The sequence below is a fragment of the Uloborus diversus genome, chromosome 1 (genome assembly GCF_026930045.1).
Source record: "Uloborus diversus isolate 005 chromosome 1, Udiv.v.3.1, whole genome shotgun sequence".
NCBI lineage: Eukaryota > Metazoa > Arthropoda > Arachnida > Araneae > Uloboridae > Uloborus > Uloborus diversus.
The window spans coordinates 324,742-347,324 of NC_072731.1; positions in this window are offsets into that span (position 1 = coordinate 324,742).

The window sequence follows — 22,583 nt, forward strand, 5'->3', positions numbered from 1 at the left end:
CGGTATGTCCTAGAAAGTTGAAATTTCGTACAAAGACTTCTAGTGGGGCCTAGTTGTGCACCTTCTATTTGCATTCGGAAGTTCCTAAGGGGGTCTTCTGCCCCTTTTTAGGGGGAAATCATTGTGAATTTCGATTTAAATTCAAGTGGTGTTATAATTTGTCGGACACTTGGCGATATATCGCCAGTCTTTTGGTCGCAAAGTTTTGTCGCCAACTAGGCGAAATATTTGGCGATTTTTTTTTTTAATTTTAAATTTGGTTTCAATTTGGTCACTCTTGGTGATGTTTAGAGAGTAAGCAATTGAATCACATTAAAATTGCCAATAAAGGGGAAATTACATTAAATTGGAGTAAAAGGAAGTCATGTGATGCACACATCAGCTCGTTTCATGTTACAGTATGAGGATTGCACGTTATTTGGAGTCTCAAAACTGTTTTTATTGTTCAGAAATTTTAGCTTCTTTATGTTGATATTTTTTGAAACAAAATTGGGATGGCTTTAGCTTACAAAGAAAGACAAATGCACTTTCCCAATAAATACTTTAATTAAGTATGTCAAACTCTGAGCATGGTTATTCTTTTGTATCACGAAAATGCTATTAAAAAACCCCATAAAAGTAACGTAGACCAGATTGGGATCGTTTCTGAAATTAAAAAAAAAAATTCTGATAGAGCAGGCTTAAAAAACAAAGGATCTGACCATTTTTTGATAAATTTGTTTACGTTTAATATTAAAAAAAAATACTTAAATCGGAGCGCTTTTATTGTTTACGACTTCTGCCTAAGACATCACAAAGGATGAAATGCCATTCAGTGTTGCCATTCAAAGTGCAAAATATTTAATTCGAAACTTTACTCACGTGTATTGGCAACGATATGGTTGATAGCAAGCGTAGAGCGCAATTTTAATTCGCTTCTTGACTACCATAACGTGGAAACGTAGTAGAAAGATGCAACAAAGTGCATAATTTGTGACATCATCAAGACCACGCCTTGTTTGAAAAATTTGACATTTTAACAAATTAATTTCAGAAAAAAACTGTTGGGAAAATAAATGTATTTTCTGGGTCAATGTTTTTTTTTTTTTTTTTTTTTTTGCTCATTCTATCCATTTCAATGCCTAAAAGTAGCACTTTTGACTGAAGGAAACCACCTCATTTTTTTTTAGCCTACTTTCCCAGTAAAAGTCGGAGAATGAAGAAAAAATCATGAAAGAAAGCTTAGTGAATCTTAAAATATCGCGAAAAAAAGGCAAAAATAAATTAATTAATTAAATTAGAATCGAAAAATTAAAAAAAAATAAAAACTAGGGTTTTGAGATGAGGGAAAATATCTGTCGGTCAGTCTCTCTGCCCCCTCCCCTTCCTCTAATAACATTTGAGTCCATAAATTGAAATTTTTTTTTTGTTTGAAAGATCTTGGCAAGAACACCTTATGTTTAATTTTTTGACTTGAACAATTTTTCGTTCTGTTTTGAACAGTTCAAAAAAATTTAGCATTAGCGCCTACGGCGTACAGAGGAATTCAAAGCAAGTATAAATTCCGAACTAGGCGAATTAGCTTCAAACAAACTTTGTAGGAAAAAGCTTTTGATGAGGAACATGTATAAAAAATGCATTTTGGAAAAAGTGCAAATTGGAGATATCATCAAGATATTGCCCCTAAACATTCGAGTAACAGTGCAAAAGGTTGGTTCTAAGTCAACAATGTTGAAATTTTGAAACGGGTAGCCAGTCACCAGATCTCAACCCAATTCATAACTTATGGGGTGGTTTAAGAAGGAGATTTTATGCAAATGGGAGACAATTTACTTCATTAATTAAACTAAAATCTACTTTCGAAGATTAATGACATTAAAGCAGATCCCGAACTTTTTCAAAAGCTAGTTTCATCCGTGAAAACAAGAATATTTGAAGTAATTCAAATAAATGGCTCCTTCACAAGCTTCTAAACGTTTGTTTTCGTGTTTTCATGTGCTTTTATTCTATGTTGACCTTAAAGATTTTACTGAGGCTCAAATATTGATCTGTAATATTTTCTGATAATGAAATACTTACAAATGAATTTTTTTTGTGTGTGTGTGTTTTGTATTAGTAGTTACTGTCAATAATCATTACGTAAATGATTTTTTGATTCTCAGCATAAGATATGTCGCATTTTTCAAAAAAGTTAACTGGGCTAAAATTTTACTCATACTGTAATAACCATTTTTTTTTCTTGTAAAATAGCTTTAGAATATCTCACTAGCTGTCCTACTTCTTAATTATTATTAACTAGCAGTACCCGCGCAGCAATGCCCGTGCTAAAAATTTAATGGAAGTCCTTTGAATAAAAAAAAAAGACGCCTCCTTCCCCTCTGCTGTGAAATGATCATTTTTCTTTTTTATAAAATGCGTAAAAACCTTTCCAAAAAAAACTATTCAAATTTCTTTGGAATTTAAAACTTTTCATCAAAACATTAAATTATATTTAGAGTTGCTTTAAAACTCTATTTAGCGAGTGAAGCGGTTTTTAATGCAATTTAAAATATTTTGCCAAATAAACAAAACAAAAACAAAAGACATCAAATAATATCTTTCAAATGTAAAAATAGTTCCGCAACTCTATTCCTTATCGCTAAATTCGCTCAGCAACCACGCTATCATAATAAATCCGTATAACAGAAAAAAAAACATCTAATGGAATACTCAAAAATCGTCATCAGAAAAAAAAAAGAAAATGTCGTACATTTCACTCGGATAAAAACTTATCAGAAGTTTCTTTTCTTTCAAAACAAATCGCCGAAACAATGAACTACATTTACGGTTGCTTTAAAACAATAATCTGAAATTGAATTGCTCAGCGGCTAACGCACCAAGCGACCACGCTACCGGAAACAAGCCCTTTTAAGAGGGAAACAGATGTTTTTTCTTTGGCAATAATAAGTGTTTCGCCAAACAAACAAAAAGTATAAAATCACATTAAAAGTAGCTTTCAAATCTTTATATATTAATAGCTGCCTTGCGTCTCTACCTTGAGAATAAAAATTGTGTCAAGTGACATATATTCAAAAATCAGGCTTAAATAAAAGAAAAAAAAAGATAAACACAATGCAAAATTACCCTTCCAAACAATGACGACAGATATTAAAATACCCTAAAGAAATTAAAATGCGAAAGATGGGTTTTAAAAGCGTAACCATGGAAAAACGAAATAAAATAAATATAAGAAATTAAATGCAAAATAAGGAAAGAAACAATGGATTCAAAAAGCATAACCGTGGAAACGCGAAAATAAAATCTTTGACAACTTGAATCAAAAGTACATATCTTGAAATTGATTTAAAAACGCTTGTAACTTTTTTTCCTTTGAAGATAGAAGCTAATTTTTACGACCACAGGTCGAGAGAGATCTGGAGTAATAAATGTTGCTTTTTCCAATGGTGTCAAAAAAAAATTTGTGGCACAATTCCTTCACTGTTAATTGATAGATTTAATGAAGAAAGTAGTGCCTAAATTTCAGCTAAGCCTTAAAAAGTTCGAGCTCAAAACGCAAAATACTCCCGCCGTAATTAAGTTAGAGCACTGAAACAAATTGTTTAGAACGCGGAAAACTCTACCCTTTTCAACGATATATAATATTAATATTTGCAAGTAGTTTTTCACTCCCATATTTGGGAATTTATGCGACATTTGGGCCTAAATTGAAATAAAAAAAGAACTATTTATCTGATTTTTCGAATAATAGCTTATGTTACTCAGTAAGAACGCACCTTTCATATAGTGAAGGAATTTTTCAAATAGGTGCAGTGGATCCGGAGATTACCTCGAACATATAAACACACAAAAATCTGCCCGCTCTCTTTATAATATTAGTATAGATTAGTAGGAAAAAGGAATAAACAAATAACTAGTTTATTTCGCGAGACCGTTTTTTATGTAAGGCAACAACAGATAGCTTTCCATGATATTTGGGCATAAAACATACTTTTAATAATTCTTAAAAACTAATGTTGTCGAAGATTTTTTAAAGTTTTCACTACTTAGTGTTAATGACTATTTAATGTTAATGATGACATGTCTAAATGAAAAACGTAAAATTGCAAAAAGTTTTTTATTTTATTTTTAACTTCAATTTTTTACTTCTTTCCGAAAGCCTAAATCAAAAAATAAATAAATAAATAAACTCAAACACTTGTATTATGAGCCTGTTTATCTTGAACTAGGTACAATAGACTTCAAAGCGGTTTTTCTTTCAAACAATATTTTCACTTCGAAGTGCATCAACTGTGTCAATTATCCTCGACTGAAAAGAAAAGTCGAAGACAGTTATGACGGTACAGTTGCACTTTAATGACACGTGAAAATGCTCGCCACGTGGCCAACAGAAGGTCAAGAAAACACGAAGGAATCCACAGTGTTACTCGAAAGATTTATGATGCCGAATAGAATAAATGCGTCAATAAATCAAGATGGGCTAAATTTAGCTTGGCTAAAATTAAGTTAAGAATGAATAGTCCCACATGCAATACTAACATAATAGTTTTTGAAGGTCTTCGCCAGCATTAATCATTTGTGACTGAAAATAAAATACGCAAATTTGCAAAATACATCATATCTTTATGCAAACTGTGCTTATTGTTTTTAGTATGTTCTTCGCGTCATTAATTTTAAGCCATATACGGTGAACGTAAATTTCGTAGATATTATTGCTTCTCGAAAGGTATAAGAAAAATCGAAAATATGATTGAAAGACCAACAGTGATGTGCAATCGAGGAACGTTTTAAATCTTGCTTCTTCACATAATTCAATCTTCTTTTAATCATGTTTTCGATTTTTCTTCTGCCAAGGTTATTCATGGCTGTTCCTCGATTTATGATTTAGATTTTTGGGAATCCTATTATATTTGGAAAAATTCTGCTTCAATAGTTAATGATTTGTCGCGTAGTCCCCCTTTCCCCAGTGTTTGGAAATCGTCTCTTTAAAAAACTTTTTTCTGTTTGTGACGTTTTTCCGCACTATAGGTGTCGTTGCTGTTCTGTGACGCATGTGTTTCCGGTTTCCATGTCTATTTACTTTGCTTCCTTCCATTTTTTGTTCATTTATCGTTCGATTTACATTGTGGACTTTTAGTTCTTCTTTTCAGCTGTTTGCTGAGTTTTTAACTCTTTTATACTACTTTATTTATACTTTATGCACGTTGTTGTCATTTTTACTCAGATCAAACACTCCATTGGTACGATGAGGTGGTGCGCCGTCTAGCATTAAACACATGCTTTTGAAAAGCGGCTCACTTTGAATTGCTGGAATGAACTGATTTATGAACATTTACACTTATCGTTCCAGAGGTCACAGTCTGTTCGATGTCTTGAGCTTCAACTTAATCGCACGCTTTCTTTGAGTCACAATTGGGCTGTTGCTGTTCGAATAATACTTTGGAACAATGAAGATGCTCTCAGAAAGGCTATAATTTCGACACTTTCACTGAAAAATAAACATCAAATGCAAATTCAATGAAAGTGCGAAAAAAAAAAAATCCGCCAATGTACTGAATCTTACCACCAAGATTCGATTTGATACGCGAAACCGTTTTCATGAAATTGACATTTTATTTCAACGCGATAATTGCTGATCACCCTGTGTACAGCAATAACAGCCTTTTCATTTGTTCATCAACTTTACAGATGTTAATTATAGTCGATTCATTTCAACAAAAAAAAAAAGCAAAGACAGTTAACTTAAGAAATGAATTGCGCCAAAAAAGGTGCACCAAAAACGGAAATCATAACTTAATAGAAAAACAGTGATAGAATTACAGAGAATTTTATTTTGGAACGTAACATTATTTTAAAAAAGTTCAAAATATAACTTTACCACCTTTATCCTATCTCTACTAGAAAAAAAAACTTTTTGACAAATCTTCTTCCCTAATAGCTTTTAAAAAATGTGAACGATAAAAATCATAAAAAGAAACCAAGCGATTTAGTTTGTGAAGCACAAAACCAATGAAAAACTCAGAACAGTCGAAACCTTTCTTAAAAAATTTTGTGCAAACTAAAGTAAGCAATCGTACATGAGAAGAAACTCTTCTGTTTTAAAAATGTTTATGAAATATACATTTCCAGGGAATTTAAGGCTGAGCACTTCACTTTCAAAACACATATTCTGACTTTTTCTAAATGCACTACATGCAAGAGTTTCTCATAAATATAAGATTGCGTAAACGTATTTTCCACTCTTAAAACTTGAGCATTTGAAATGGATAGAATAGATGCGTACACCCACAGCGCATTTACTATTTATTTCCTAACTGACCAGTTAACTTTATAGAGCTTTTTCAAATGCAAAAATTTACTCTTACAGTTTCTTTTCGGTTAAATATTTTCAAATTTGTAATCGTTTTATTTCAAACTAGTGGTACCCGCACGGCTTTGCCCGTAATAGAAAAATTAAAAGGTTTTTTGGTTCGCCTGTATATTTACAAATAATGTATGGTGAATTTTCTCGCCAGTTGGCTTGCACCCATCTTACGGTTCCACGTTATGATAATTTCGTATCTCGCCAATTGGCTTCTGCCCATGTTACGGTTCCACGTTATGATAATTTCGTAATTTACTCGTCCATCTTATGATATTTTTTTTTCTTAAAATTGGAATAGAAAAAGAACCACATCGAATTTTCGAAAAATCGCTTCGAGGTGCACACCCCCATGCTACATACTAACTTTGTGCCAAATTTCATGAAAATCGGCCGAACGGTCTAGGCGCTATGCGCGTCACAGACATCCTATAGACATCCTACAGACATCCAGACATCCTCCGGACAGAGAGACTTTCAACTTTATTATTAGTAAAGATTTCCTAACTGACCAGTCAACTTTGTAGAGCTTTTTCAAATGCAAAAAATTACTTTTACAGTTTCTTTTCGGTTAAAGATTTTCAAATATGTAGTCGTTTTATTTCGAACTAGTGGCACCCGCACGGCTTCGCCCGTAATAGAAAAATTAAAGGTCTTTTGGTTCGCTTGTATATTTACAAATAATGTATGGTGAATTTTCTCGCCAATTGGCTTGTACCGACGTTACAGTCCCACGTTATGATAATTTCGTATCTCGCCAATTGGCTTGTGCCCATGTTACGGTTCCACGTTACGATAATTTCGTAATTTATGATAGTTTTTTTTTCTTAAAATTTGAATAAAAAAGATCCACATCGAATTTTCGAAAAATCGCTTCGAGGTGCACACCCCCATGCTACATACTAACTTTGTGCCAAATTTCATGAAAATCGGCCGAACGGTTTAGGCACTATGCGCGTCACAGACATCCTACAGACATCCTCCGGACAGAGAGACTTTCTGCTTTATTATTAGTAAAGATATGATAGTTTTTTTTTTCTTAAAATTTGAATAAAAAAGATCCACATCGAATTTTCGAAAAATCGCTTCGAGGTGCACACCCCCATGCTACATACTAACTTTGTGCCAAATTTCATGAAAATCGGCCGAACGGTTTAGGCACTATGCGCGTCACAGACATCCTACAGACATCCTCCGGACAGGGAGACTTTCTGCTTTATTATTAGTATAAAGAAAATACGGAAGAAGGCATCATCCAAAGGGAGTTATATCAATGAGTTGGATATTTTAAAAGCTATTATAGCGTCAACCCGATTTAAAAACACTTTAAATTATTTCCAATGATTTATTCTTTCCTAGGTTGATTTATGCTCTCTCCTTTGGAATGTCAAAATGAAATATTAAGAATAATGTCGATTTCTTCGAGAAAAACATATAATGTATTTTTCCTAAAGCAAGATGATTTGTTTATTTCTACTCACTGGGAAGAAAAGTTATACAAAAAGTTATCTGTATTGTTGTTTTGACTTTTTTCATTTTGAACTGAACGTCGCATGTAACTTTTACGAGTACACTTGTAGAGAAAACGATATTTTTTTAGAATCCAGTTATTGTCTCCCGGTACCGTTTTAGGATAAAATGAACTTAAAGTTTCTTGTTTTTAGAAAACGAGCTGATGTGTGCATCACATGACTTCCTTTTACTCCAATTTAATGTCATTTCCCCATTATTGGCAATTTTAATGTGATTCAATTGTTTACTCTCTAAATATCACCAACACTGGCCAAATTGCAACCAAATTTTTAAAAAAAATTAATTTGAAAAAATAAAACATCGCCAAATGTGTCGCCAAGTTGGCGACAAAACTTGGCGACTAAAAGACTGGCAATATATCGCCAAGTGTCCATCAACTATAACACCACTTGAGTTTACATCGAAATTAACAATGATTTCCTCCCCAAAAGGGGCACAAGACCCCCTTAAGAACATTCGAGTGCAACTAAAAAGGAAGGTGCACAACTAGGCCCCACTAGGAGTCTACGTACCGAATTTCAACTTTCTAGGACATACCGTTTTTGAGTTATGCGAGATGCATACACACGTACACACATACGCACATACACACCTACGCACATACATACATACGTACATATGGACGTCACGAGAAAATTCGTTGTAATTAACTCGGTCGTCGTCAAAATGGATATTTCGGGTGCCTGTAGGTTCCTTGGCATATATCCACGTGTGGTCGGGTCGAAAAAAAAAAAAAATCATCATTCATTCGGGGCTGAGAAAAATGGAAATTAAGGTCGATTTTTGAGTAAAAATTTTTTCGCGAATACAATACTTCCTTTTTTGTAAAAGGAAGTAAAAATAAGTAGGGGAAGAGTGCGTACTTTGAGAAACGAAAATTTAATTATTCGTATATTTTTTTAACATTAAAAGACACATAAATAAAAATCTTTCACACGGTGCATTATTTGTCACTGTAATAGGTATTTTAAAAGTGGATCTAGAAAAAACTACGAATTCACACACAAGAGAAAAAAAATGAAACCAAAATGCAATTTTGTCCTACTGTTCCCCTGGTAATTGGGATCAATGAGACACATATTTTTGCACTAGCAAGCATTGAAAGAATCTTAATCTACCGGGAAAAATATGAATGCCTGCAGTATTTTGATTTTGATATGAGCTATTGCCTTTGGCAAGGTAAATTTAATGTAGTCTTGACGAAGTACTGGGAATCGACCGTAGATGTCGATGCACATTAGTTGACATCTACCACAGAGTATTTGTTTGGGACTGAGATAGAATAATTCAGATGATTAGTAAATTGGCTTAAAGTGGCATCGTGTGATGTAGCATTAGATAAAGATGGAATGCTTTCACTGTAGTCTTTGTCTATTACTAGTACAACAGCTTCTTCCCTGTCTGTTTCAGAAAATCACCAAAGTAGCTTATCTGACTTCCTTTTTTCTATGCATGTGGATATTTTGAAATGTGGAAAAATATTATTACATTAAGCATATTGCAAGGAAACCATTCAACAAAAAATAATTTTAAATAGTGTAAGTACGAAATGGAAATATTAATGCGATATTATATAGCAAAATAAAGGTCATAACTCTATACAAATATTCTTATTTTCCTAGTACAGTGCTTTCAAACTAATTACATTATTTATGTGCATCAAAAGGCTAGTCGTAATTTATAAATAAGTAAATACCTTTTGAGCGCAAATGTAATTGGTAATCAACAACGCTTTGACGCACAAAATTTACAGATCACTGCATACTAGGGTGGAATGAAAAAAAAATAATTTTTGATTTTCGGAAACAGGTACCTTTCAGTTACAAATGCTTAGTAACAAATCTGTAAAATATTTGATTTTTACGACGTCATCTTTAGGACTCGACCGATGCATCGGCCTGGCCGATGCATCGGCGCCGATGGTTCAACGATTTAGCCATCGGCATCGGCATCGGCGGCCGATGCTAACTTGCAGGAAACATCGGCCCATCGGCCTTAAAAACATCGAAAAGCCGATGGAATTGGCCGATGTTTTTGGAAAAAAAAAGGACTTTTGTTGTTTTACATTTTAATACAAAGTAAAGAGAATTATTGTTTTCAAACAAAATTGTTTACTTAAATTTCAGTATGAATTTCTATAGTCACCCCTGAAAGAGTTTTTAATACTGCATTCAGGTACCAAACAAGTTAATTATTGCGTTGTTTCTTGCTGCTGGAGGTATGTATGTATCTCTCATAAGTCAAAACTTAAAAATGGTAAGCTGTAGAAGGCTAAATTTTCGCATGTGGGATGTGCGCACGTTCCAGTTGTGCACTTCGCTTTTTGTTTTCGATCGGGTGTTCTAAAAAGCTTATTAACCGATATTTTGTGGCTATTAATTACTTATTTCAAAGCAAAATTAATATAGCGTCTCAGACTGACGATCATTTAGTGATATATTGCAGAACTGGAGACCATGAAAACAAATATGAGATGCAGAAACCGGTTTTGTTTCATTTTGTTAGATTCCCGTTGAACCGACGGTATTTTTTAATTTTTCGATATTTGTAATATAAACCACAGTAATGCAGTCTTTTCTGTATCGCTTAGGCGGAGCTACATGTTTGGGGCCCATCGAAATATATTTTGGGGCCCTATTTCTCTATCACAGAAGCTGTAAAACATTTATCATAAGCATTTTTGTAACTCCTACGGTGCCCCTATGTATATGGGACCTCTCGCGCAATTGCAACATTCGCTATATTTTAAATCCGCCACTGCACGTCAAAACAAACTCGGGTGCAAGTTTTAAAAGGGTTTTTCTGCTCAATATTTATGATTATTTTGAACTCTATTTTTTCCGACTATTTTTTGTATTTCCGAGAACACTTGCGTGTCCCTCCTCCCACTCCCTCAATTTCTGAAATTAAACTCTAGTTGTACTTCTGAGTTGTTTAAAACTAACACCATTCATAAAATTAGAGATTTTTTTCAAGCTTTATCTATTGTTTAGGAAGAATTTAGAGCATTCGTGTAAGAAATTGATTAAAGACGTTTTGAATGGTGGCATAACTCGGAAAACAGGGACTTTTGAATTTTTTCTTCAGAAGTACTGAAGTAGATTCAGAAAAGCTTCCGAGACGTTGGTGGTAGCGGTTCTGTACTAAAAAAATTAAGTCGAAGTTGCGGCCGAAGTTTAACGTTGTGAGTTACTCCAAAAACAGAGGGTGACCCCCCTAACCCATCCTCGTCGTTTCAAGCATTTCTTAAATAATTAGCGGTTATTCATTTTGGTCAAGAAATGCCATCTTGCGTATTTCTTATACTTATTTCATCTATATTTTGTAATGCGCCATCTTTTTTGCATCATTAATAGCGATCAATTTTTTTTTCTGTTGCAAGTAACTATTTTTATGTCTTTATATAAAATCATGGAATAAGTTATTTTCGTTTTCATCATATGTTTAATAATATGTTATGGAAAAGTTTCAAGGATTTTCTACTATGCCATTTTTTAAATTTCAGAAAATTATTGTTAAATTGAAAAAATTAATTTGAATTTGTTTGTAGTGCTGCATAAAAGATTAAACAATAAAATTGCTCAATATTACGTGTGCAAACATCAGATCAAGTAGAATATGTATTCAGTTATTAACTTGGTGTAAATATTGAGTTTGTTTATTGTAGCTGCGTTTTAAGAACCTCGCTCTTTTCATGGCTATTTCTTTTTTCCGCAAAACTTATGTCATTGTTATACATTTATGAAAAATGCAAACTTTTCTATTCATAAATTTTAGATAAGTATAAAAATATTCCTATTATGATTTAATATTGTAATTTATCTGTTACCTTTTTTGTTTAATTTGATGATTAAAAAATGTCGACGTGCAATCTTTCCACTTTAATTGCGTAATTTGTTGACGGTTTCATAGTTTTATTCTTTTTTTTTTTTTTTTGAATGATAAAACAACATAATTTAATGTTTTTTAACTATGTTTAGTTTACCTAAATCATACAATATTACAATATTACTGAAGTCTTTGTTATGTGTTCAATTAAAAAAAATCAATTGGTTATTAAACAGTATCTTTGTTTTTCTTCCTTTTTTTTTTTGGCTGTTGTTCTTTGTCTTCCATTATACAGCACACAAAAAAGTAGAAGCATTACTACACCCTATACAAATTGTGCGTAGTACGATCCAAATGTTCGGAGAATAAGTTGTATAAAACCTTACCCAGAATAGTTCACATTACCGAAGCACATCCACCTTCAAAAGGTCATTTTGAGGGACTATGTACTTCTGCCAGTGTTCATATAACTTTTGGAAACACTCCTGGAAGCCATTTTTCGCTACCTTCTGTGATGCAGCTTTATCTTCTCCTGACGGAAGAAAGCGGTGTCCATGTAAATGTTTTTTTTTTTTTTTTTGCTGGGAACAGGTAAACATTACACGGAGCTAAGTCCGACGAAATGTTATGTTATTTGCTTGTCATATCAGAGTATTGACCAATCGAATCGTGCATCCTCAACAAGAAAGTCGCCTTCTTCCCCACGATGCAGTTGAAGCAGCAGCGCAAGAGACCTTATGGAAGGTTGCGAGAAATGTCCAGGAGTCCTTCTAAAAGCTATACGAACGTTGGCAGAAGTGTATAATCGTTCAAGGTGACTATTTTGTAGATACAGTGGCTCCCAAAAGTGTTCGTACACCCACGACTTTCAATGAAATAGGCCCCTATGGCATTGGTTAGAATTAATATTTCGGAATAGGTATTTAATTATAAGATCTATGATCTATTTTTAACAAAACTGCACGAAAATTTTTAATAAAACATGAAAACTCAATTTTTTAAAAATCAAAAACCAAAAAGTGCCGGAAATTTTATTTTGCAGAAGTCTTCGTACACTTCGGAAAAAATATCAAAAAATTAGTAAATAATCTAACTTTTTATTAGTAGAATATCATGCAGTAACAATAACAGCTTTTAAACGTCTGAGAAGAGATTTCATTGTTTTTTCTGTCTTTTTTTGTGCAATTTCTGAGTAAGTGTTCAGCCGCACTACGAGTCTTACTGTTTCTAGTTCGCTTTTCGTTTCAATGGTGTATTTTCGTAATCTAGCCACCAGATATCTCCAAATATGTTCCATTAAGTTTAAATCTGGCGATTGAGGAGAAATTTCTAAGCTTAAGGACAAATTTTGAGGCACCAAACGCGAACGTGTGCTTCTTATCGTTAACTTGATAAAAAAACAAAGTTGTTTCTGATTACCAAATTTTGGGTTAATAGTTTAAAATTGTTTTTTGAAATATTTAAGTGAACAGCATGATTCATTATTTCATCAAAAAATTCCAAATTTCCAAGTCCTGATGCTATTATGCACCCTCACACAAAAAACACCTTCACCGTCCTGATTAACTGATCCAGTTAAGCTCTTAAGATTAAATTCCTCATTTTTTCTTCTGTTGACAATTATGCACTATTTTAACCCAAAATATTGAATTTATTTTCATCTATAAGTAAGACGTTGTTTCAAAACGTTTTGAGCTTATTTATCATTTATTTTACGACGGAAAGCGTAAGTTTACTGTTTTTCGCGCGAACAAGAAATTTTCTGCGGGAAGGGGTCCCCTTTAATCCAGCTAATCAGAGAACTTGGCGAACAAATTTAGGTGAAAATTAAACGTAAAATGTTTCATTCAATTCTGCAGAAACTTTTTCAGCGCTCAAATGTGTATTTTTCATAATTTTTTTTAACTGTAAACCTCCGATCACGCTTTGTTAACTTTGCCATTTGACCTTTTGTTACCTTGTTTTCGATCCGATTCTTGTCTTTAAAGCATTTTATCAAGCACTTTACTATAGAATGGTATAAATTAACTAATTTAGAGACATTTCAAACCAATTTATGGCTACTGTGAGGGAAAAAAATCAAATTTCGAATCGTGTTTATTGTTTTCTGCGCATACCTGCCATTTAAAAATAATAAGCAGAAGCTTAGGGAATAAATAAACAAAAAATTAAAATCAAATGACTTTACAGTGTCATTACAATGTAAAAACAATAAAAAAAAACCACATATAATAATTTTAATCATGAATTTATTCGAAAATATTTCAGTGTACGATGACTTTTGTGGCGTATTTTTTCTCTGTCTCATCGTTTTTTGACAAATTTCAAAAATAAAATTTGGCAATATTTTGAGAAAAACTACTGGGTTTTATTCAGAATGGCATAGGAATAGTGTAAAAAAAAATGGTCTTCATATTCGAATTCAGTTTTGCGTTATTTTGGTTTTACTACAAAATTTCAAAGTGTACGAACACTTTTGGGAGCCACTGTAGATGTACTTCGGTAATGTGAACTATTCACGATATTTTTATACAACTTGTCCTCGAACTTTTAAATCATACCACTTACGTATGAGTTTTCAACTTTCTATTTCATAACGTTTTTGTGTAACGTAAGTTTACGCGCATGAAGACATCACAAGAGAATTTGCGATAATTAACTAAGGAGGCGTTCAAAATGGATATTTCGGTCATCTATATGTTCTTAGGTACATATGCGTTGGAAAAACTTGTAAAGTTTAAATTGGATGACAGTAAAATAAAAATTTAGGTCGAAATCTGATTTTTTGGGGGGGGGGGATTACAATTCCTTATTCCTAGAAAGGAAGTAAAGTGAAATGAATCAATGATCCTTTAAATCCTTGACAACCTTATCAATTTATTTCTGTTAGATTTTTTTTTCTTTTTTTTTGCCATCGGCCAAAAGCATCGGCCATCGGCCATCGGCAATCGGCCATTTGAAGGAAAACAATCGGCCATCGGCCATCGGCCATCTTTGAACAATCGGCCAACAATCGGCATCGGCCCATCGGCCAAAAAATGCCATCGGTCGAGCCCTAGTCATCTTGATTCTACGTATTTGGCTTTAAATTTTGAAATTTTCGATCTTTTTTTAGATTTTTCAATATTTTTTCCAAGTATTAGAAATGAAAACAAAAATGACAACGGGCGGTTATTAAATGGCAATACAAAGCCTAAAATATACCAAGATTTTTTTTTTCCAATATTTTAGATTATGGTTTCAGTCTGCCCTTGCGCCCCCGCCTTTCCTCTCTGTGTATCTTTTCTTGAAATATTTTTAAAGATAATTATCATCAGCATTGCGATGAGAAGGACCAGCGGTTGTCAGAGTCAGAGCATTACCAAGATAATTTGAACTTGATTTTAACATCTAAATCGTCTTCATTAGCAGGCAAAAGCACATCATCACTACTCAAAATCAAAAAAACTATTGTTATTCTTGTCACCTTCCGAGTCATTTTCAGATAACTGTTTTTAATATTCAAAAGCTTCCTGAACAGTTAAGACTGTGACGTCGTGATTTTATAAATATATGTAAGCAGTAGCATCAAAATTTCTTCCAGCTTTTCACTGTAATTTTTCTATTGTAGTCAATCGTAGTTTGTGCTTCAAATTAACTATAATTACCCTTGACTGAAAACTTTTACTATTTCCTCTTCTAGTGTAGTCAATTCTATTAAAATAAGGATGAGGACAGGTCTGTCATTTCGAAAATTTCTTTAGGGCAGGGGGGGGTCAAAGGTTATATATTCGACTAGCTGCGTTGCCCGGCTTTGCCCGGTCTATTTTGAAAACAAAAATTGCGTCAAGTGACGGATATTAAACAATCAGGCATAAATAAAAGAAAAAAAATCATCATGCAAAATTTCTCCTCCAAACAATGACGACAGATATTAAAATACTTTTAAGAATTAAAATAAAATGAGAAAGACGGATTTAAAAAGCGTAACCATGGAAACACAAAATAAAATAAGTTTCAGAATTGAAAATGAAAAAGATGGAAATAATGGATTCAAAAAGCGTTACCGTGGAAACGCAAAATAAAATGGTTGAAAACTTGAATAGAGAACAGATTTTTGAACTTCATTTAATTCGCTTGTAACTTTTTTTTCTAATGGAGATAGAGGGTTAAACTTCCGACCATAGGTCGAGTTAGATCTGGAGTAAAAAAGGTAGCTCTTTTCAATGGTGTCAAAAAGAAAACTGTAGGACAATTCCTTCACTTTTTATTGATAAATTTAATGAAGAAAGTAGTGCCTAAATTTCAGCTAAGCCTAAACAAATTCGAGCTAAAAACGTAAATAACTCCCGCCGCAATTAAGTTAGAGCGTTGGAACAAATTGCGTAGAACGCGGAAAATTCTTCCCTTTCCAACGTTATATAATATTACTAATTGCGAGTGATTTTTCACCCCCATATTCGGGAATTTATGTGAAAATTGGGCCTAAATTGGAATAAAAAACGAACTATTCATCGAATTGTTTTCGAACTGGTCTGCAAACCTTCTCAGGACATAAAGGAACAAACTGTGAAAATTTCAACAAAATCGGCCGGGTAGTTCTCTAGTTTTGCGAGTTCAAACAAACAGACGCTTTTTGGAGACTTCATTTTATACTATGTAGTGATGCAAATAATACCGAAAAACAACAAAACCACAACCACTTACACGTAAAGATATAGGTTAATTTTTCAAAGCCGCCCCTTCCTGACTTAATCGCTCTCTCCTGAACCCCCTAAATGACGGGACAGGATGAGAAAAAAATTCAAAAGTTCTTCTGATAAAAATGCATATTTTTTTCATCATTTGTGCACAAAAATTCTCATGGGTCAAATTGACCCGATCCGCGGTTCTAGGCATAAATGCTAATAATTCAAAAAGTATTAAAGTTGCGCATTTTTAAATTTGGAAAATCGTAGTTCACTTAAAATGATAAAAATCATAAAAGGACTTTCTTCTATAATCGCAACTTCTCACCTGGTTGTAAATTAAACGTCGTTTTGGGTCAACTTGACCCGTTCCTCGGTTCTAGTGTTAAAATCTTTGTGCGTATTATTGGGGTATCATTTTTCGTCCTTAATGTTTAGATTCAGCTTTTCGTTATCTTACCCACTTCCTTTCGCCATTTCATTCTATAAGTGGAAAATATGACGAAACGTGCTTTCCGTTTTTGATGGCACATTCTTCATTTACCCTGAGTTTCATCGTCATAATTAAAATTAGTTGTTTTAAAAAGTCGTGAGTACATATTTCAAAATGTTGTCACCGCAATCGATGAAACATTTTGAAACTTAGTGTCGTCATCTCAACCTCCCTCCCCCCCACACACTTTTATCCTACTTTTTATTTGTCGGGGCCCAAAGCACAACTTTTACCCTGATAGCATTGTTAATAGTAAAAATTGTTCTATTTAAGTATGCTATCTAAAAGGGGGGGCTAAATAAAAACAAAACTTTTTTAAAAAACTTCGATGGTGGGTAGTGGGGAGTAGGTGCAATTTCTGGAGCATAGTTCACATAAAAAAAAATAATAATTTTTTTGGACTATTTCGTGATCTGCCGCAATTGCGTTGAAGTTCCTACCAAATTTTGATGAGTTATTTGTTGTTTTTAGCAAAATTAGTTAAAAATATATATTCTCGATGATGAGTAGCATGGAAAAAAAACATCTTTGTGCTCTAAATTTAAGTAAAAACTTTGAGGTACGTGGTATAATTTGTTCTTTTAACGCCATATGCAATCTTAGTTAATTGAAAGAATGTTAATTCAATGCTAGAAAGTATATGTTGGTGCACGAGAAAAAGGTCTTCCTTAGTTCTAGCTGGAATTTTTTATATTTTTGCTACTTTGTAATTTTACATTAAACATTTGTAATTAAAGTTGTCTACTAGAATTTTCAAATTACATAAAAATAATAAAATTTTGACAAATGAGCATTTGAAGATTATTTTTATACCTTCGATTTCTTCCTTTTTTTTCTGTCTTACAAAATTATTTTATCAAGTTGCATTTGAATGCATGTTTTGTATTAACATATTACTCAAAACACGGAGCATTTTATTTTTTTGGAGATTGTTCGCGTGTTTACCAATTCCCAATTAATTCTTCGCGAGGTATTTTTCTCATTTCCTAAAGCATAATTATCCTACACTAAGATATTTCATATTCCTTCGAATCAAAAAACAAGTAATTCACTTTTGCTATGTAATTTTATCCCTTTGTTAATGCATTTAGGGTTTGTTGTATTTTTTTTAGTTTGATTTACTATAAGCAAAAATTACTTAATGCAAATAGTTTCTTATAATGCAAAAAAATGGTAAACATGTGAGACTATCATAAAAAATGTAATGCAGAAGAAATCAAAGAGATCGCCTATAGGTTGTTTATGCCTAACTGTTTTTTTATATTTTTTTAGAACTAAAACTATTTTGAAGATGTGGTGTATAAAAACGAAGAGATGTCGATAAACATTTAAACACACACTGCAAAACATATCTTTAGGAGAACTTCTCAGGTAAGAAAAATAATATTAGAAGATTCCCCCAGGAATTGCAATGAATGGTGGTTAAAGGATTGATAAAGATAGAGTGCTTGACTAGTTATGGGCATGACATGGTTAATGGTTTTTTTTTTAATTTTTTTATGCTTTGAAATTTTCATTAATTTTAAACTAATATATATGTATACACACTAAGAAACATTAAAATAAATTGTATTTTAAACCTGCACAATTCAAACCATTTAAATGAAATTGACACAAGCTTCACAACTCAGTCCAATAGGCGCCACAGGCAGCACTTTGATACTGGTAGACGATAAATTGAATAGCAATATAAAATTTGAGCAAGAAGGAACGTAAAATTGAATCAAAATCCGAAAACACCCTGCGGCCTCATCAGAAGGTTACTCCTCGAGGGTAGGAAAAAACCTTGAGATGTTTCGTGAGTGCTGCAGGTGAAATGCCTAAAAAAACAGCACTAGTACCCCGACATCTCACAAGTAAAGCAAAGGCGATACTGGAAGTCAAAAATATAAGCATGACAAAAATTAATTAGAGCATGTTAACCGTTTACCCGCCAATGTTCCAAAAATGGAACATCATATTTAACTGAAAATTTTCCCAAGAAATAACGTTAAAATAAAAAAGTTTTTTTTAACACAGTTTAATCTTATTTCAAAGTAATTTTTGATTTCCTAATTAATTGTTTATATATTTTCAATTATTTATTGCGATTTTTCAAAGATGGGTGTTTTTTTAGCTTTTTGCAACTTTTTCTTATAAAATTTACCAAAAATTGGCTTTTTCAGAAAATGTGATGATATTTATCATAGTTGTGAAAAATACTTCAATGTATGATTTTAAAATGCTTGTAGAAATGTACAATGATATTTCCAAAAGATGTACCCCTTCAAAATAGCATGTTCCAATTTTGGAACATTGGCGCTTTTAGGGAGTCAAATTTCCAAGAAGTAAATCGTTCGACTTCAAAGGGGAAATTTCATTTTTCGTAATATATGTTTCTTTTTTCTTCTCATTTTCAATGTACTCTGATGTAGGTGTTGGCAAAACCAAGTAAGTTTATGTTTTTACAGGATATGAAGTTTCGTTAGCAAAGAAAATAAAAACAGTCTACTGTTTGACTGACTATATGGCTCAGCATCCACACCTGCTCGGACAGCTGCATTGTCACGTGATAATAAAAAAATTATATTAGTGAGCGTTTTATTCTTCATATTTTAAATGCAGTTCAATAATTCGCTAGCTTTGTTTTCGAGCGAAACAAAATTCTGTTTGACGTATACCAACTGTTCATAACTGTTAAAAAATGTATACAAGATTTCTTACTGTAGAACAAGCTGTGGCTTATTTAGAGACATCGTCAGATTCGGATATGTCAGATGTAGATATATGCCAATTACCCCCTGATGAACCAGGCAATATCACTGAGGAAGAAGACATTCTAGAAGACGAGTTACAACCTATTACACCAATTGATGTATGTGGACAGGTGGACATTTTTTTCGCCAACTCTCGTGAAAATTTAACAAAAAAATCGGAGGAAGAACAAAGTCTGAAATCATTAGATAATAAAAGTAAAAAGCGAATGAAAACGGAAAAAAATAAAAAGTTGGAATTATCAGGAAATAAAAGTAGAAAAAGAATGAAAATGGATTTAACTTGGGAGAAGAAAGCTAATTTTCAGAAACTGATTTCGTCAGAAAGTATTGAACCACTTCGACACGCATTTCCGAATATGGTGGATTTATCTCCAATTGATTTATTTTTTAAAATTTTACCTTTGCAGTATGTTGAACACTTAGCAAATATGACAAACTTGTATGCATTGCAAAAAGGAGAATCAATAGATGTTGACAGAGATGAAATCCTACAATTTTTTGGTTTGCTGCTATTGAGTGGGTACCATTCCGTTCCTTCTGAAGATATGTATTGGAGCAGTGCAGAAGATACATCTGTGCCAATTGTACCAACAATTATGCCTCGAAATCGTTTTCGAAAAATAAAAAACAACTTTCATTTGATGGACAACCATGAATTAAAACAAAATGACAAACTTGGAAAAGTATACCATATTTACGAAGAATTGTGTAAAAACCTTCAACAATTTGGTGTATTTCATGAAAAATTGAGCATAGATGAATCTATGGTTCCCTACTACGGTCGGCATTCATGTAAAATGTTTATTAGAGGAAAACCAATAAGATTCGGCTTCAAAATTTGGATGCTGTACTCTTCAAGTGGATACCCATATTCCATGGAGATTTATTCAGGCAAAAAAGAAGGATCCCCTGATGTGCAATTAGGATCCAGAGTTGTAAATGATCTATTATCAGTTTTGACTGACACGTCTAAGCATGAAGTATACTTTGATAACTTTTTTACATCATATGACTTAATTTCTCAGCTATCAAAAAAAGGTGTACGAGCAACAGGAACAATTCGTGAAAACCGAACTGGCCATTGTCCACTGAAATCCAAAAAAGCCCTTTCTAAAGAAGATCGTGGAAATTTTGACTATCTATCTGATGGATCAGTGTACATGTGCAGCTGGAATGATAATGCAGTGGTTACAGTAGCACCTAATTGTTATACACATGAGCCACTTGCATCTGCAAAACGTTACTCAAATGCGCAGAAATGCAAGATAGATGTGCCACAACCTCATCTTATCAAGAGATACAATGAAGGAATGGGGGGTGTGGACGTCTTAGATAATCTTTTAGGGAGCTACAGACCTCATTTGAGAAGTAAAAAATGGTGGTGGAATCTTTTTAGTAATGCTCTGAATATTTCAGTTGTAGCTAGTTGGTTACTTCATTGTGAGTTACACGAAGTCAAGATGAAGCATTTAGAGTTCCGAAGAGAAATAACAACTCACCTCCTAAGAAGAAAAGTACGAGTGGAAAGTCATCCAGGGCCTCGTTGTCATTTACAAAAACAATCAAGAATGTCTGACGGACATTATATTGTATCTGCATCCCAAGGATGTTGTGCGGTGTGCAAAAAAAATACTACTAAGAAATGTTTCCATTGCGACAAACGACTTCACCAACAATGCTTCCTTTCATATCATGGGCATTAGATATTTCTGTATTGGATTTTCTGAATTCTGGTATGTACATAAATGCAATTAAAAATATTATTTTTTCCGTAATAAAGTATGCTAAGATAAAAACTGCATTCAAAACCTCTTAGTTTAAAAAAAATCCCTGAAAAAAAAAAACTTCATGCAAAGCGCCAATGTTCCAAAAATGGAACACACTGAAAAACATAGTAAAAAATTTTTTTCTGGAAATTTTATTTTATTTCTGTATTTACTAGACATAAATAGACATAATTTCAAAAAGTTACTCAAATTTGATCTTCCGTCAATAGTTCGGCGGTTAAACGGTTAAAACCAAAAATACAAGCATCTCAGATACTAGTTAGAACACCTTCAGAACAAATTCTAACTACAAGAAAACACAAATGAACTCAATTGCAAGAGGAAAAATATGGGAAGAACATTACCATGGAACAAAGAAAACGACCTTCTATTACTCTTTCATAAGCTTGTAAATGAGATTTCGTTTCAGATGAACTGAATATCGGTTCTCAGTAGAGGCTGCGGTTAAATTTTGAATCGCTGTCTTCAGATTTGTTTTATTGTTGCAGATTTTTTTTATATCTAGTAATTTGCGAGATGATTAATTTTCTGAACACTTTCTTACTAACACAGCTGTGAAAATGAAGGAATGAATAAACTTTAAAATCAAAATCAGAACGTTTATCATTCAAAGCAATACAAGTATTTTTTTTTTATTATTATTTAGTTGAATGTTGAGGTCCAGGAATATAACTGAGTCATTCTTATTTGTCTGTTTCAGCAAAAGTTCATTTGGGTAAATTTCTTTATATAAATTGTGAAAATCTGTGCTGTTAAAGATGATGATGTCATCCATATATCTAAAAGCTTTCATACTTTCTTTCTTCTTTGTTTCACACACACATATTGAGGTTTCTGCTATTCCACGAAGGAAGCTTATACCTCTATTAATCCACAAATTTTTCAGGATTTTGTTTATCCAGGACAGCACAAAGACAACACAATAGATGGTGGTGCCATCAATGGACAGTTCGAGAGACAATTTAGAACCAGGCCAGAAGCCGAATAACTTCGTAGTCTGGCACCCCCAGAGGTATCGTTTCACTTGGAGGACATTGTGACCACGAGCATATTTAACGTCGCTCAGTCACCATTGATGACGACGGTGGGTCTTCGAATAGTGAGGATCGAACCCGAGACCCTCCGGTCCCAAGTCCAATGCCTTACCGATCAGGCTACCACGGCCCAAGCTTTCATACTGTT